A 14,185-nucleotide genomic window follows, 5' to 3' on the forward strand; every position below is an offset into this window, starting at 1 on the left:
TCGTTGCTAGCCTATACAGTGAGTGACTTGGTGGTTTAATCAAATGCTTGATTTCCATCTGCCAGAAATTAAGTATACAAACCTACAGAGCTGAACAGCACTACAGAGCTGTGCAGTGCGCAGCCTGCACACATGTATGTGGCCTTGTTTGCTTTCAAGCCTTCAGTTTAAAGCCTAAGTGTCCTTTATACACGGGAAGCACCAGAAAGCAAGCGCATCTGTCCCTGGCAGGAGGCCCTGGCAAGAGGCTTCTGATTCCCTCTTCACCCTTTTCATCATAATTGACTTCCGGCCAAAGCATGGACACGAGGAGAGACGCTTCAACAAAGCAAGGGGTAAGGGAACAGAGAGATAGCTTTAGCCTTTTAATGGAAAAAGAAGTAACATATACTGTAAACAGTAAAATTTATACTAATAGTTTTAAAATAAAATAGTAACCAGACTGCAGATTTGTTATGTATTTTCAAAAGTAACTCCAATAATAAACTTCAAGTGTGAGTCACAAAACAAATTGCCATGTTTACTTGACATTTTAGAGTATGTGGCATTTTAGGATTGTTTTCCATTTATAAAATAGCAACTTTCAGTACAATTTCAAATACCTTATATTCTAGGTTCTATACAAATAATTAGCAGTTCCCATTTCTAGATGCAACCATCTCTTCTTACAATGCAAGTTTCGCCATGATCTCATCCACTTTCTCCTGCCTCGTTTCCTTCTCCCACTCTTTGTGTTTTTCTCCTTTCTCTTTAGTGACACATTACAAGCCTTGTGGTAGTTTCCCAAAGCTGTTTCACCCACTTTTCTTTATCCCTGTAGTCGTCCCCTTAGCCATCTGCCATAATCCTATGCTTGGATTACTATGTTCAGCTCTTTTTGGTGACTCTGCCTCCAATTTCTTTTTATAGTTCTATTATGGATATCACAGACAAAACGGTTTCCTAAAATAATTTTTTTTTGTCTTTGTTTTTTTTTTTTTTGCCATTTCTTGGGCCGCTCTCGCGGCACATGTAGGTTCCCAGGCTAGGGGTCTAATCGGAGCTGTAGCCGCTGGCCTATGCCACAGCCACAGCAACACAGGATCCTTAACCCACTGAGCAAGGCCAGGGATTGCACTCACAACCTCATGGTTCCTAGTCGGATTCGTTAACCACTGAGCCACAACGGGAACTCCCTAAAATAATTTTCTGAGAATGTCTTTTCCTTGTTCAAGAATTAAGCAATCCAATCACTTGATCCCTATACCTCTCCTGTCCAGCTTTTCTGTTGCTGCTTCCTTCCTGTTGAATTCAGCACCATTCACCACGTAAGTGATTTTATCACTAGCTCAATTATCATTTTATCATTTGCTTGAACATCCTCCCTAATAAGATACCTTAGGGCAAAGAGTTTTTCATATACATGTACTTCAATACACCCTTCAGTGGTGGTTGCCTAACTTGGCTGTGCTTCAGAGTTAATGGAAGAAATTTTAAGTGACACAGTACCGTTCACCAACCCTACCGATTCTAAATGGGTAGGTCCGGGTGGGGCCAGGGCTCAGAGATGGTTTAAAAGTTCTCTAGTCCACAGTCTTACTTAGTGCTGGATACAAAGCAAGTGTTAGGTAAATATGGAGAGAGAGAACGCACTGCATCCCTCGCCTTAAAATCTATGCAATGCTCCTCGCAGCTCTCAGGATTAACACCAAACCCGTTAGTTTAGTGCACAAGACTCTTCATGATCTGGCCCTTGCCTACCTCTCTTGCTTCATCTTCTTCTGCCACTTCCCCCATGCAGCCTTTGTTGAAGTCATACTGAATATGGATCCCCCAAATTCCTAGTGTTCAGTTTGTTCTTCCTACACTTATCTTTCATAGATACTTGTGTGTATCTATGCCTGCCTGATCTCTCCTACTAGACTGTAAATCTCTTGAGGGTAGTTCTCTCTCTAGTGCATCTTTGTCTCTTCCATGGTGCTAGAACAATGTCTCAGACATATATTTGTTGCTTAAATAAATACATTTCACTAATGTCATCACTAATACATACTTGTAAGATGAATACATTTTCCTTTCATTGTTCATTTTAGATCAAAAGTTATTATGGAATGCAAATTTTCCTTACACCTTCTAAAAAATGCCCCTTCAGATGGAGTGTTGACATGATTTTTAGCACATAGTTCGTGTGTGAAACAGTAAATGAAGTTAACACATATACTTTTTATTAAAATTGCCATTGTTTAGGATAAAACTGAGAGTGGAAAAAGGAGAGCCCACACTCATCTCAAAGTATAATTACACTCATGGTAAGCATGCAAAAAACATTAAGTATATTTCCATTTCAATTTAGGATAAATTGTTCATCAAATCTGCCTGCAACTAGGAATAGTATTTCTCCAAGTGTAGTCTAGAGACTGCCTGGGTCAGGATCCCCCTCGGGTTTATTTTAAATATAAAGGGCTGGCCCCACCACAGTCACCTCCTAGGTCAAAATCTCTCTGGGGGTTGGGAACTTTGAATCTTTATTTTTAACAAGCTCCACATGTGATTCTTTTATTTATTTATTTGTTTGTTTGTTTATTTGATTTTAGGGCCACACACGGGCCTTAGGAGGTTCCCAGGCTAGGGGTCCAATCAGAGCTGTAGAGGCCAACCTATGCCACAGCCACAGCCACAGCAACACAGGATCTGAGCCATGTCTGCTACCTACACCACAGCTCATGGCAACTCCGGCTCCTTAACCCACTGAGCAAGGCCAGGGATAGAACCTGCATCCTCATGGATGCTAGCCAGATTCATTAACCATTGAACCACGATGGGCACTCCCGTAAAACATGATTCTTAATGCCAGAAAAGTTTGATACCAATCTGTCTGGAACTAAAATAAATGCTCCATTGCATTAATTTAGTATAGATAACCACCTGATTTTAGAGCATATTCTTATTAATGAGAACTACTTAGGTGAAGATATGTTAATGGCTAGTTTGAATACAAGACAAAAGAATAAGACAAAGATCTCTTTGATATTCATTAGAATGACATCTACAGCTAATGCTTTCTGCTTCTCTTGACATTTCTGTGGTACTTTTCCAGCAAGAAAAATTTCGGAAAGGTCCCATGGAACTACATATAGATATCTAAAGTCTTTTTGCAGAATTAAAAATTTTCAAAATATATCCTCTCAGGTTGGGAGCCTAACCATTCTGAGCCTTTGACTACGTTGCTGACTTCTTTAGTAGTTCTATGTCACTGTTAAGACATCAAGACACAGTCTCGGGAGTTCCCGTCGTGGCCCAATGGTTAAAGAATCTGACTAGGAACCACCAGGTTGCGGGTTCGATCCCTGCCCTTGCTCAGTGGGTTAACGATCCGGCATTGCCGTGAGCTGTGGTGTAGGTCGCAGACGCGGCTCGGATCCCGCGTTGCTGTGGCTCTGGCGTAGGCCGGTGGCTACAGCTCCGATTCAACCCCTAGCCTGGGAACTTCCATATGCCGCGGGAGTAGCCCAAGAAATAGCAACAACAACAACAAAAAAGACAAAAAAAAAAAAAAAAGATTTCCATCTTCTTGCTGCACCTTCACATGGCCTTTCCTCTGTGCTCACTTAGGAGTCATGATGGAGAGAAAGGTCTGGTCTGATGTCCTATCCTTTTCTTATAAGGACATCAGTCCTATCCAATTAGAAGTCCTGCTTACGACTTCATTTAATTTTATCTCCTTAAAAGTCCTATCTTCAAATACAGTCATACTAGCAGTGAAGGTTCAACATATAAATTTGAGGGAAAAACAAACAAACAAACAAACAACAACAAAATAAATAAATAAATTTGAAGGGACATAATTCAGTCTATAACAAGGGTGTTTTCAGTGCCATTGACCTTGTAATTCTGTCTTCTAGCTCAAGGGTATCACAAATACATTCTATTAATTTCCACATGATTTTTCTTTCAAATATCAGTTCTTAGTGGCCCTAGGATCTTATTGGGATCAGCTCTAGACTTTCCCTAATTTAGCTGTTTATGCTAGCTCAGATAGCTAAAGCCAGAGTAAGAAAAGGTCTGCTGTTAGTGAGCTGTAAAACTGTTTATAAGCAAGCTTCTTCATGGTGAGCCTTCTTTTGAATTTAGTGCAACGATAAAACATTGGCCTTATCTGTGGTGCAAGTTACTATGTTTTTGTCTCATAGAACACTGAGCACAGTGACATTTGCTTATGAGAATAACCCTGTTGGAGGTAGCGTTAGTGGACATTTTATCTAAACCCAAAAGGGCCAGCTCCAGGTTGTTATCTCTGAATACAATAAATACAGTTATACATGAAACAGTGCCATCTGATAGAATTATAATGCAAACTATAAATGTATTTAAAATTTTTCTAATAGCCACATTTAAAAATTGAAAAAGAAATAATTTTTAAACACACTTTGTTTAACCCAAAATAGCAAAAATATTCTGATTTCAACATGGGATTATTATTTAAAATATTGATAAAATCTTTTACATTTTTTTTTTTTTTTAAGAGCCTCACCTGTGCGTATGGAAGTTCCCAGGGCTAGGAGTTGAATCAGAGCTGCAGCTGCTGGTCGACACCATAGCCACAGCAACCAGGGGTCCAAGCCGCAGCCTGTGGCTTAACCCAATGAGCTAAGCCAGGGACTGAACCTGCATCCTCATGGACATTATGCTGGGTTCTTAACCTGCTAAGCCATAATGGAAACTCCTACATTGCTTGTTTGTTTTCGGCCACCCAAGGCATATGGAGGTCCCTGGGCCAGGGATCAGATCCAAGCCGCAGCCACGAACTAAACTGGCGACACGGGATCCTTAATCCACTGTGCCGACCAGGGATCCAACCCACGTCCCAGTGCTCCCAAGACGCTGCCAATCCCGTTGCACCCCAGAGGGAGTTCCTACTTTGTTTATTTTTAATAAGCTTTTACAATAAGATGCACATTTTACACTTATAGCACATCTCAATTCAGACTAGCCATATTACTAGTGGCTGCTGTATTGGACAGCATAGATCTAAAGTATCCAAAACTGGATATAGATCCCCTAGTTTTAGAGCTGGAAGAGAAATTCAGAATGTAGAAGGTCTTGTTTTTCGTCGTGTTAAGTATATCCATCTTGTATACATTTTCACACAGTAGGAAACTACTTCCATCATGTCTTTTTCTCCCGGTAGTAATAAGTGTCTCTTTTAAGTGTCAGCATTTTGACTGAAGTTCCTCCTGACAAGCAGCTGGCCAGGTGTCCATTCTGATGTGAATCGTCTGTTTGCCTACAGTGATGCAGACCTCTTGTCATCTTCCATCACAGGACAAGATGATAACGTGTGCTCATTAGGTGAACCATGTTCTTCCAGTCCCGGCCATTTCCTGTTCAAGGCAGGAACTCACTGAAAGAATTAAAGTAGCTGCCAGAAGTTTCTGATGACCTTGCGGTAGCTTAGGCACCAGGAGATGATGGCTCCTTATGGACGGACATGCATTTGATTTAAACTGCTTTGAATTTTTTTTTTTTTCATCTTCCTGAATAATAAACCTCACCATCATTCATTAACCTTTGGAAGCAAGGCAGGCTTTCTTTATTTGGTATAGCTTCCCATTGTCCTAACTCAGATCTGTAAAGGTCAAATTTCAAAATGTAACAGGGTTAATATTAGGATTGACGGATTCTTTAAAAGAGAACTGAACTCCTTGGCCACTGGTTTTGGCTGGAAACATGTCAATCTTATACCGGAGTAGCTGCCTCTAATTCCTTGTTGTGTATTCAGCAACTTCTAGCATAGCAATCTGGATGTCATAGATGCTCTGCAGATTTTTTTTTTTTTGCATAAATAAGGAAATGTTTTTCAGTTAGATATTCCAGTTAAGCTTAAACTGGAATGCATGTGTCACTTGGCCATGTGATATGAGTGGAGAGTAAAGCAGTCCTTTCTATGTTTGGGGCCAGGAACCAAAACAACAATGACATGAAGGGGACAGGCTGACATCTGATCATCCAGACCTACTCAGTACTCAGGGGCCTGTGGAAAGGTCAGTCTCCCTATTTCTGCATCTCAAGACCCTGACTCCAATGCAGGTAGGATGGAAAGTGATACCAAAGGCTTTGCCACAGGAGATAGGGCCTAGGCAGGGTAGCTTCCTTCCTGAGGAGCATGTGGGGCCCACAGGAGTTTGCAGACACAGAGGATGTACAGAGGAGACTGGGTATAACAGTAGCAGAGCATAGGCTCTTGAATATATTAAAGAGTCCCAGGAGTCCCCACAATAACATAAGGTAGAGAGAGATATTGGCAAGGTACTGAATTGCTACAGTTATGAGAGTTGATGGCATCCTTACATCTCATAGGTGATGCCTAGGGCATTTGGTTTATAGATACTAGTGAGATTTGTTTCTGCTGAGCCACAATGGGAACTCTGGCATTTGATTTATAATTCCAAAACACCCCAGAATCTGAGCTAATGGTTAACCCTCAGAACAACAACCTCTCTCTACTTGCACCTATACCCTGAACTCCTCTTCCCTTCTCTTTTTCTAATCACAAAGACATGAAATAATTCATTACATAATTCACAATATAATAGGTATTAAAGGAGGGATCAGAATATAATTTATATAAAACCCCAACAATTGTGGCATCTTTTATTAGAGGCTAGTGGTTGTTGAGGAAACACTAAAAATGAGGTTATAATTTTGAATAAAAGAGAGACTTTTGGAAGGATTGGCTCTATAAGGTTTGGTAAGTATATAATTAAAGGTCCAGGGAGCTGCATAATTTTATTAAAATCTAACTGTATACCAAATGACTTAAACTTTTAGAATGTCAAACATTGATTGTCACAAATGAAGTAGTTTATTGAACATCATATAATGCCTTTCTAAAACATGGAGGCAGAAAATTCAGGAATGCATACCTGAGCAAGTAGGCTGGCAACTATTGAATTCTAAAAGAAATTCAATTTTAGCACTAATGATATATTGAGCTGCTTGAATAACAAAGTTCCATAATACTCAACAGAAGTGCTATTAATTTATATCAGTAAAATACACACACACACACACACACACACACACAACTTGTGTATGGTAGAACTGAGCATGGCATAGCTTGAATTGAAGGTACATTTTTCTAGTGAGGATTTGCCTTTGCTTCTGCCAGAAGCCCTGGGGCATTATCAAGCTAAAGCATTTGGCACAAACTTTCCTAGCCCACACAAACTGATGTAAATACCAAACCCAATGTGGGCAGATTTGTGCTTATGAATTCATCAAGTAAAATTTCTTTCTCTCTCACCCCATAATAAGACCTGTGAGACAAAGCTTTTCTTTATGGTTCTTTTTCCCAGCAGAGATTCTCTCTCTCATCCTATCACTGTAGCCTTTTTAAGATCTTGGCTGATATTTATACAGGCCTCAATTCTGACTCCCCATTCCTTGGGGAAGGTTTCTTCTATTTCTTATATTGCTATTTATCATGAGGCTCTAGGTTCCTTTTATTGGCAAATCCCTCAGAGCAGCCTGTGGTATTTCCTTACCACTCTGGTTTCAGCTCTCATTTTGACTTTGGTCATGGTGGATTTCCCTTTGTTGTACAAAGAAGTTCAAGGTAAACACCTGACACAGTATTTGACAAAGGCAATGAGTAGGTACAGAGGCTGCCTGTGTCTTGTTATCTGCTGAAGAGGCAAACTTGGTCTGGGGTGGGGCAAGCAAGGTGGGGTGGGGTGGGGTTGTATCTTTAATCTGCGAATTATTTTTATCCAAGACAGAATTCTTGGTGGCAAGTTATTTCATCTCAGACATTTAAAATTATTATTATGCTGTCTTGTGTGCAATATTTGTACTATCTCCTGCCAGTCTACATTTTATTCCTTTGTAAGTTATTTGTCTGCTTTCTGTGGTAACTCTGAGTTTCCCTTTGTCTTTGATGTTCTGTAGTTTTACTATGTGTCTGGGTACATTTCTTTTTATTTATTTTTCTTGGCATCTATGACCCATGAATCTTAAAATTCTCATTTTGCTATTCTTAGAATGCATATCTATCAATTCTGGAAGATTCATATTGGTATCTCTTCAACTATTTCCTCTCTCCCATTCTTAATATTCTTTTATCTCAGAATCCCTATACCAGCCCTTCTTGTTCTATTCTTAGTAACTGTTAATGAGGGAGCCCAATCACTCAGTTTGTTCAGGACTGAGGGAATTCCCAGGGTGTAGGGTTTTCAGTACTAAAACCAAGAAAGTCCTGGGCAAAATAAGGGCTGAAACTATAATTGCATTCTCTAATTGTTTCAGATCAATCTTATAGTTCATGAATTGTTTCTTTGTTATTGTTAAAAATTTCAGTGAGTGCACTTTTTACTTCTTGAAATTTTATTTTTCAAATAAACTTTCTTTTTATAGCTTCTCAATTTTCAAAATAGAATTTGGACTTTTAAATATCTTCAATGTGATTATATTTTTATATAGTAGTCTCTATTAGAATGTTCTGTTATATAAAATTCTTAGGACTATATCTTGCTATTTAGTGTGCCTGCTGACTCTAATTCATGGTGGATTATTTTCATAAATATTTTGTAATTTTATATTTTTAAGCTCATTTTCAGAGAGGTTTTTTCTGTATAATACTGGACAGTATGGTTAAAGTGTATTTCTTCAGAGATGTTTTGTATTTTCCTCTTTGAGATGGTCTAGGTTATCAGTAGCTTAGGATTAATTTTTAATGAAATTTCTTAATTTGAAGGGCTCCAAGAGTAGGTGGCAATATAAACTTGAACTCTATAGTTATGGGAGGCAAAGACCTATGGTTTAAAATTTGTGAGGGAGACTTTTCTACCCAGAATGCTGCTCAAAGTCAACAAATTTTCTTATCTACTAAGCAGAAATTTTGTTGACTCTTTCATTGGGAATATAGCTTAGGGTAGCTCTTTCTTCATAGGCATTAAAACCCAAGTCTTAGACTGCTGAGATCAGAAAAGCACAGTTCCTGGTATGGTTTTCTATTCTATTTTAGTTTGAACACCTGTATATTTCCCACATCTTCTTGGCAGATAACAATATAATGACAATAACAACAATAATAAAGCAACACTTCTATAGAGTATTATATAATGGGCAAGATATTTTCTAAGCATTTTACATTTAATCTTCATACAACCCTTTATATAATATGTAATAATATCTTCCCAACTTTACAGATGAGGATACTCAACTGTAGATAAGTTCATTAACTTGCTCAAAGTTACATGGCTATTAAGTAACAGACCTAGGAGTCGAATCTATATATTGTGATTCCAAGTTCTGTATTTTATTTTTATTTATTTATTTATTTTTGACTTTTGTCTTTTTAGGGCTGCACCCGTGGCATATGGAGGTTCCCAGGTTAGGGGTCTAATTGGAGCTGTAGCCGCCAGCCTATGCCACAGCAACGCCAGATCTGAGCCATGTCTGTGATCTACACCACAGCTCACAGCAACGCCAGATCCTTAACCCACTGAGAGAGGCCAGGGATGGAACCCACAACCTCATGGTTCCTAGTCAGATTCGTTTTCGCTGCACCATAATAGGAACTCCCCAAGTTTTATATTTAATCATTAGAAACACTACCTCTTGATTACAGATTTAAAGTAATATTTTTTCCAATAAATAAATAAATATTTATTCTATAAGAGTAGCAGACTTTAATGTTTATTTCAACTGTCATATTTTCAGAAAAGGAAATTCCAAATCTTGATTTTAACATTTAATCATTGTGATGGTTAATTTTATGTGTCAACTTGATTGGGCCAAGGATTGCTTAGATTAAACATTATTTCTGTAAGTGAGGATATTTCTGGATGAGATTAGTATTTGAACTAATGGACTCAGTAAATTGTCTTCCCAGTGTGGGTGGGCATCATTCAATCTGTTGAAGGCCTGAATAGAACAAAAAGGCAGAGGAAGGAGGAACTCACCCCTTTTGCTTTCTGTCTGCTCCCTGAGCTGGATATTGGTCTTCCCTTGTCTTCAGACTAGGATTTATACATCAGCTGCCCTGATTCTCAGGCTTTCAAACTCAGAGTGGAATGACACCGCTGGCTTTCCTGAGTCTCCAACTTGCAGGTGGTAGACTGTGGGTCTTCTCAGGGTCCATAATCTGTGAGCAGTTTATCATAATAAATCTCCTCACATATCTCTTATTGGTTACGTTTCTGTGAAAAACCATGATCAATACAATACTTTAATATTTCTGATCTTTCAGCTTCCCATCCTATTATTTTTTAAATGCAGTAAAATATGTTTATTGCAATGGTCCATGCTATTTGTAATTCAGCATTCTAAGGGATTCCAAATAGAAACATTTGTAAAAGAAAATCTTGAATTTTCTAAGAAGAGATATTTAAATATGAGTGAAGAGTGGAGGGATATAATAATAAGTGAAATCACTAAAGCTATGGTAAAAGGTAACTGATTGCTGTTGTCCAATTGTTCTCAATGGGCAGCTCCCAAAAGGCATCATCAGCACACTTGGGAACTTGTTAGAGCTACAGATATTGGCCTCACGCCAAATTTACTGAATCAGCAGCTTCAAGGGCAGAGGCAGAAATCTGTGTTTTAACAATCTGGGTAATTCTGATGCATTCTAATGTTTGCGAACCTTTGGTATCATCTATTTAGGATTTAATTTATTGCAAACACCAATTTTTTTTTTATAGTAGGTTCCCATGTAACCATAGTGTCTATGCATCATAAAGTATTACCCTCAAGCTGAAGATTACTGCCTCTCCAGCTAAAATAGGGATATTAGATTCCTTTCAAGTTCTTCTCCTTCCTATTATGTTGCAGCATTGTAGTACTACTTCCCTTTAAAAATCTGAGTTTTTGTTAAAAAGAAGTCTTGTAAAATACCTTAATGAGAAAGTAAAGAGTTTGGAAGTTAACCCTTCTTTTTATGCTACAAAAAAAGAGACATGAAAACCATTACTCTTATCTCTTTTGCATTTGTATTTAGTAAGAAGTAGCTGAGTCTTTGGGTCTTTTAAAACAGTAAAACTAGGGTTACTAAGATATAACCCTAGTTTTATAACTTTACTATCATAAGTACTGACTAAAAGTAAGCTATACATCAGCTGCCTCTGAAGTTCAATAGTATTTCAACAAACTGTCAAGACTGTATCTCAGCAGTTAGATCTATGTTCATGTGTAAAATGTTTTGATGTTGCTCTTTACTTAGCAAACATTTATTTATCACCTTGTGCCAAGTACTGTGCTAGGTGCCCAGAATACAACTATGACCAGGACTGACATGGTTCCTATCACCACAGAGCTTTAGTTGGTGGAAAGACAAACAGCAGCACCGGTGATTACAATATAGCATAAGTGTTATGATAGGTGAAATAAAGGGCTCTATTGGAAGTATTCTCAATAAAAATGCAACATAACTCCTGTCTGAGTGATTTATTGCTCTTGATTATAAAATACGCTCACAAAACAGAAGCTAACTCCTACTCGTCCTTTAGAAGACAGCTCAGGTTGTCATATCCTCACATCTTCCACCCTGCCCCCCCACATATGAAATCAGGTTCCTTCCTATATGCTTCCATTAAACTCTGCATATATTTCTTTTAGTACTTCTCACAATTCATTCCAATAGTCTATTCAAATGAATTACTCTATTATACTCTAAACTCTTGGAGGACAAGGGCTCTATTTTATTTGTTTTGTTTTTTTTGCCTTTTTCTAGGGCCATACCTGCAGCATGTGGAGGTTCCCAGGTTAGGGGTCTAATCGGAGCTGTAGCCGCTGGCCTATGGCAATGCCAGATCCTTGACCCATGAGCGAGGCCAGGGATCGAACCCACACCTCACGGTTCCTAGTCAGATTCATTAACCACTGCACCACGATGGGAACTCCGGCTCTATTTTATTTGTTTTTGCAATTCTAACACGGTGCTAGCACTGTACCTTTTTTTTCTTTTTATTGAATGATTTAGGCTTGCCCTTCCATTTTGGATTGCTGATATATTCTTTAGCATCTTGGAAAAAGAATGCACTGTAAAAAATTGATCTCTTCGCTGATAGGAACATGAGCTCGTTATATCCCTCCCCCCAATATAGATGGTTATATAGAAGATATACCTTAATATTACCTCAAAATTGGCCTTTTAGGTACTAAGGGTGGAGGGAAGGAATAATGACAATATTATGTGGTACATCAAACCTATGCATGCCCCCCCACACCAAAACGTATGGCCTGCTGATAAGCTGCACAATGATGGCCACAGCTTCTCTTCAGGGAAGCATGGGGACAAAAGTGTATGGCTTAAAGATGGCTAAAGATATAGACTGAAGTGGACATTTGGATGGCTAAAGATACAGACTCAAGTGGACATTTATAATTTCTTTAGCCATTGAGCATCCAAACTCCCATTTGAGGGAAATTTCCCATTATGTGAGTCTTAATGAACACTATGGCTCTAACTCCCTTTCCCACAGCCCAGTTAGCCAGACACCTCCTCTTCCAACCACAGCAGTGAGGGAAGGAGCATAAAACCTAGGTTTGGCAGATCAGACTTGGGAATTTGAATCTAAAGTGAATCATTTGAAGGGTAAGGAAGGTTAAAATACGTTCCCAGGAGCCAGTGGTTACAGGATGGCTTCTAGCAGTATTTTCACCCTTGGCGGGGTCACCAGAAGTATCCTAACCAAACTTGCATGTAACCTTGTTATGATTCCTACAGTCTGTTAGCCTTTGGTTCCTGCCTGTTTTTCAGCCTGGTTCTTCAGTCTTCCTGTTGATTCTATGAGCTATTTGATATTCTGCCAATAAATTCCTTTCCTGCTAAAATTAGTCAGTTTCTATTGCTTGTGACCAAGAACTTCATCTTAATACTGCTTTCCTTAAAGTGTTTTGTGTTTACTCAATAAGTAGTTGTTGAATGATCAAGTGGCTATCATTTTTTACTCCTTGACCAAGTACGTTTTCTGTGGGAACATATCTCTATTTAACATAAGACAGAAGAACATTCATTTTATTAAATATTAATAAACATTTCCTGGAAAATATAAGTTTTAGAAGACAAATGATACCAATCAAAAATGTGCAGGGCAGCAGTAAGTTTGGGGGCCTCTGGCACAATCCCATGGAGGTTGGGGAGGAAAACACAGGATTGACATCCTAAACTATCCTAACCTTTCTAGGAGTTGCTTATTTCAGTCTGTTTTGTTCACTGCCTTTCCATGACCAGTGCAGCCTCTCATGGGCTTTACTCAGCCCTTAAAGCTTATGCTCAAGTTCAGTTGTGAGATTTGGAAGCTAAAGCGAATGTTTTGCATTTGAGCTGACAGTCTGGTACTCTAGAATTTTGTATGTGAAGTTTTGCTTTTTTTTTTTTTTCCTTTTATTTTCTCCCCTTTTCCACAGCACAAGTTATAATTGATTTTTAATGGTTTTGATGATTTTTTTTTGCTTCCAATTTTGTATCTTATTTCATTACATTTATTTATGGGAGGTTTTATCTCATAACTTGACATTGTTTACATTTTATCTTCCCAATGCTATTTTTATAAAAAGTACTAATATATTGATTGAATCTGTAGATTTGGTGATGTAAGAAAACTTTTTCAAAATGGATCTACAAAGGTTAATGCTAAAAAAAATGGTTAAATGTTTATCTCTGAAATTTACTGATTGTAACTGAAAAAAACTATTATTGTGTAAATAAAGCTTGCCAAATGTCAAAGGAATAATGATCTTACATGTAACTTACATATGTCACATATTATCTACCTATAATTCATTTGTAGTTTTTTTACCGCTCTGAATAGCAATTCCTAGTAAGGTTTCTGAAAACATCTAGGAAATCTTCCATCTTGCATGCATATAACATTGAAATTTAACTTTCATGTGATTCATAGGTATTATGTTTTAGAATAACATTATACAGCTCCGCAGTTGTTTTGCTATTAAAGCATTCTTAACTGATTTCCATATCAATTGATTCTACACCTTGTTGTAATGTAAATAATCCCTAAACATCTAGTAAACTAGTATTTGTTCTTTAGTAAACAGCTCTATCAGTGACTTTCTCAAAGACACAGGAAGGCTTATTTACATTATCAATACCAATGTCTGTCTGACTGACTGTTTACATATCTTTTTTACGGGAAAGCTTTGGTTGATGTAGCCTTTAACACGACACAGCCTCATAACATGCTCA

At 38.1% G+C, this 14,185-nt stretch overlaps 1 long non-coding RNA gene across 3 annotated transcripts in view; it reads right to left on the minus strand.

Moving 5' to 3' along the window:
* Positions 1-14,185, minus strand: part of LOC110259416 — a 49,718-nt gene that overhangs the window by 23,537 nt on the left and 11,996 nt on the right. For 2 of the 3 annotated variants that reach the window (XR_002341795.1, XR_002341793.1), the window contains exon 2: positions 9,942-10,178. This is a non-coding gene — a long non-coding RNA (uncharacterized LOC110259416). Of the gene's footprint in view, positions 1-4,849; positions 5,606-9,941; positions 10,179-14,185 lie in introns of those variants that run through there. The other variant, XR_002341794.1, reaches the window with a different exon arrangement.

Source organism: Sus scrofa, chromosome 2, assembly GCF_000003025.6.
Source record: "Sus scrofa isolate TJ Tabasco breed Duroc chromosome 2, Sscrofa11.1, whole genome shotgun sequence".
Taxonomy (NCBI): domain Eukaryota; kingdom Metazoa; phylum Chordata; class Mammalia; order Artiodactyla; family Suidae; genus Sus; species Sus scrofa.